Source organism: Otolemur garnettii, unplaced genomic scaffold, assembly GCF_000181295.1.
Source record: "Otolemur garnettii isolate 467f Iridium unplaced genomic scaffold, OtoGar3 scaffold00012, whole genome shotgun sequence".
Lineage (NCBI taxonomy): Eukaryota > Metazoa > Chordata > Mammalia > Primates > Galagidae > Otolemur > Otolemur garnettii.
In genome coordinates this window covers 23,793,430-23,798,207 of record NW_003852407.1, presented here as the reverse complement: position 1 = coordinate 23,798,207, position 4,778 = coordinate 23,793,430, and positions in this window count along the sequence as shown.

Genomic DNA, 4,778 nt, shown 5'->3' with positions numbered 1-4,778 from the left:
GGGGGCGGACCCTCAGGCAATTCGTCTGCAGGTGTTCATTGAGGAGAAAGAGGCCAAGCCCATGGCAAAACTTAGGCATATAGTCATTATCTACTACTTCTCTCATCTGTTTTGTACTGTCTCAATAAAAGGCTGATGTGGAGGTTGCTCGGAGCTACCCTGCAATCAAGGTTAGCCCTCCTCCTGCAACCTTGTACTTCTAATCTGTGTCATGCCTGGTTCTTTTCTGCAGCGATTGAGACCAGAGCCATAGGGGCTGTGACATGCCACCCCATTTGAAACATTTTCATTGGGGGTTTCCTAATTCAGAAAATTTAGATTTAAGGTTGTTTGTTAAAATTTTAATTTATATTAATAAAAGATATGGTGGGAATATAGAAAAATTGGAACCTTGTACACTCATCATTTGTAGGAATGTAAAATGTGGAAAGCAGTATAGAGGTTCCTTGAATAATTATAAATCGGATTACCATATGTTTTAGCAGTTCTCTATTCAGATGAACCAGAAGTAGCATCTTAAAGAAATATTTGTACATCCATGCTCATTGCTACATTCTTCATGATAGTCAAAAGCAAGAAATGACCCAAGTGTCTACTCATAGTGCATGCATACAGTGGAATATTATTCAGCCTTAATAAGGAAGGAAATTCTGACATATGGTACAATCTGGATGAAACTTGAGATCATTATGCTAAATGAAGTAAACCAGTCCACCCAAAGAGAAAAGCCATATTATTTCACTTATATGAAGTACCTAAAATATTCAAATTCATAGACCAGAATGATGCCAGAAATTGGAAGGAGGGCAGAATGTTGACCAACAATGGGAATAAAGTTTCAGATTTACAAGATAAAAACAGTTTTGGAGAGTGGCTGTACAACAGCGGGAAAGAACTTAACACTGCTGAACTGTACACTTAAAAATTATAAAATCGGTGAATTTTGTATTATATGTATTTTAGCACAATTTAAAAAAAAGTAAAAAACCCTCAACTCAGTTATTCCTAGATGCATGTATAAAGTATAAAATTATTTATTATTTGTTCATACACCTTTGAACAATTTATCATCATGTGTGGAAAACCCATTTATTGTGTGTAGCTTTGGTTGTGGGCATGGTACTTCTGTGAATTCAAAACTGAAAGATAGAAACTGGGCATGAACAAAAGATATAATGAATGAGTGCTTATATCCCAACTACCAAAAATGTGCCCAACTATTCCAAACAGAGACGTTTTAGAATGCTTTAATTTAGGTTTCCTGATAAAAAGCCTATTTTTGACTTGAAATGAAGAACAATTAATTCTACTATAGGCTTCAGTAGTGATGGTAATACAGGGACCTGATTATACTTTATAATGACACCAGATAAAGTAATTTTTAAACGATTTATTGGATATATGAAGGGATCATTGCATGACCTGCATTTTAAAAAGTCTACTCTCCAAAGAATTATCTGTGGTTAGGCTGTTATTATTAGGTCAAATTATGTGTTTGAAGTTGATGAATCCCTTTCTGAGGGTGATTGTTATAATTCTTCTTGTTTACAATTAATCCCTTCTGTAATCTGGCCCTGACTTATTGTCATGTGAAATCTGAGAATCTGTGTGACAGTCATTTCCATATAGAGACACATACCGGTGGGCGATAGTTTTGCCATTATCTATGGATTAATTCAAATTTGATAGAATTATCTCTCTCTAGAGGTAGATTATGAAAGACTTTTAAAGGAACAGATTTCCATACTAACTTTGAACTTAATCAGCTATTTCATAATTATTCCAGGACTGCTACAAGAAATCCCTTGGCTTATTGTTATTCATAGCAGCAAGAAAAAATGGATGCAACCTTTCTTCATTTTAGGAGGTGGCAAAAGGTCTCAGAGATTACCCTTCACATGCTAATATTTCACAAATCTATTATTTTGGTGTAGTGATAAAAAGAAAAGAAACTTTCAAGATTCTTCAGTATTATTCTCTTTCCTTATTCTCCAAAGCATCTTTCACATAACTACACAGTTTTTAGTGTCTGTGCAGTTATTGAAAGAGTTTCATTCAGAATGTTTCACTAGGGAGAATAGTGAGTTTTTGCCATTTTGAAATGGAAATGCAAAATAAAGAATTTACCCTTTCAATGGTATCTGTTTATCCCTTCAACAACAATGAGCAAGGCAGAATCTGGCAAGATTTTTAAGGACATTACTGGCAAGTCTTCACAACCATACAGGACCGTATTTTCTGTTTCATTTTTTCCCATCTCAATTTCATTTTCTATTTTAATAACCCATATATTGAAACTGATATCTTTTAAGAATTAAATTTTTCTTACATCATGTATGTACTCTCAATGTTTCTATCAAATTACACGTTGCCTTATTACCTGAAATAGGTAAAATATTTAATTTAATAGGCATGTAGGATTTTAGTCAGAAATATTTTCAAGTCTTTACTCCTAAAGTGTGCTATAGTCTGACTGTGTCTCCCAAAATCCATATATTAAATCTAATCACCAATGTACTAAGAGGTGAGGACTTCAGGAGGTAATTAAATCCTGAAGGCTCCTCTTTCCTCAGTGGGATTAATGCCTTATAAAAAAAACTCACCCTGCATTTACATGTTTTTGCCCTTCCCCCTCTCTTGGGAGGATGCTGCTGAGGGAAAACACCACTGTTGGAACTAGCCCTGGTCAGACACCGAACCTGCTGTGTCTTGATCTTGAACTTCCCAGCCTTCCAAACTGTGAGAAATAAATTCCTGTTCCTTACAAATTAATTACCCAGTATTGAGTGGTATGTTAGAGCAGCTCAAATAGAAGAAGACAAAGTGGTTGCATAATTGATGAAGTCATGGGAAGATAGTTGTTTTCATTGTGCATTACAAGATGCTTATATGACTGTAAGCTTATGGAAGCCAAGAATTGTCTTTCCACGCTACATGTATTTTATAAAAGCTCCACCATTTTTCTTGTTTTAGGTATAGTCTTTTAAGCATTTTGAGAGTTGTCACTGTTTAAATATATGTGCAGCTACATCTATAAAAAGATAAATATTATTTCTAAAACTTTGACTATCTCGGGATCCGTTTATTTTCTTTATCTATCTGTTCTTTATCCATCTATCCAACTAGTGAATGTTTATTGAGTGCCTTCCACCAGCCCTGTTCTGGTGAAATAAAGATAAATAAGATGCATTATCTGCCTTGTATTATCTCTCATTTTACTATATGTAGGACCAGAGAGAGATGGATACATAAATAGGCAATTACAATGCAGACATTCCTCAAGATATATTGTGAGTTCAGTTCTCGACTAGTAATAAAGCTAATATCACAATACAAATAGCCAAACAAAGTTTTCGGTGTTCCAGTGCATAGAAAAGTAATATTTCCATTATACTATAGTCTATTAAGTATATAATAGCATTATGGCTAAAAAAATACACTTCCCTTAGTTAAAAAATATTTTCTTGCCAATATTCTTGTCTGAATGCTAACAATCACCTGAGCCTTCAGGGAGAGGTAATCTTTTTCCTTGTGGAGGGTCTTACATTAGGGTTGATGGCTGCTGACTGATCAGGGTGGTGGTTGCTGAAGACTGGTAGGGAAAATTTCTTAAAATAAAACAAGCATGAAGTCTGTTACGTTGATGGGTTCTTTCTTTCAGAGAAAGTTTTCTCTATTAGAATGTGATGTTTTTGATAACATTTTACCCACAGTTGAATTTCTTTCAAAATCAAGGTCAGTACTCTCATACACTGCCTGTACTTTATCAACTAAGTTTATGTAATAGTTTAAATCCTCTGTTGCCATTTCAACACTGCTCACACCAGGAGTAAGTAGATTCCCACTCAAGAAACCATTTTCTTTGCTCATCCATGAGAAACAATTTTCACCTATTCGTATTTTATTATGAGGTCGCCATGATTCATTCACATCTTCTGGCTCTACTCCTATGTCTAGTGCTCTTGCTATTTCTGCCACATTTGGAACTACTTTCCCCACTGAAGTCTCTAATCCCTCAAAGTCATACATGATGGTTAGAATTAACTTCAGCCAAGCACCCAATATCTTTCTTGACCTCCTTCCGTGAATCACAAGTTGTTAATGGCATCTAGAATGGTGAAGGCACCTATCCAGAGGATTTTCAATTCACTTTATCTAGATCTATCAGAGGAATGACTATCTGTGGTAGGTACAGCCTTATGAAATGGTATTTCTTAAATAATAAGGCTTGAAAGTCAAAATGACTTCTTGATTCATGTACTGAAGAATGGATGTTGTATTAGCAGGCATGAAAACCACATGAATCTCCTTGTACCTCTTCATCATCAGAGCTCTTGGGTGGCCAGGTCCTTGTCAACCATCAGTAATATTTTGAAAGGAATCCTTTTTTTTTTTTTCCTCCTTAAGTGGCAGGTCTCAACAGGGAGTTTAAAATATTCAGTAAACCATGCTGTCAAGAGATGTTCTACCATCCAGACTTTGCCCTGTTGTTTCATTTATAGACTGCAGGTCTATAGACTTAGCATAATTTTCAAGGGCCCAAGAGTTTCTGGAATGGTAGATGAGCACCAGGTTCAACTTAAAGTCACCAGATGCATTAGCCCTTAAGAAAAGAGCTTCTGCACAGCCAAAAGCACAGTAAGTAGGGCATGCAGACAGCCCTCAAAGTGGGAGAAAATATTTGCAGGTTATGTCTCTGACAAAGGTTTAATAACCAGAATCCATAGAGAACTCAAACTTATTAACAAAAAAACCCCAAGTGATCCCATTGCAAGGTG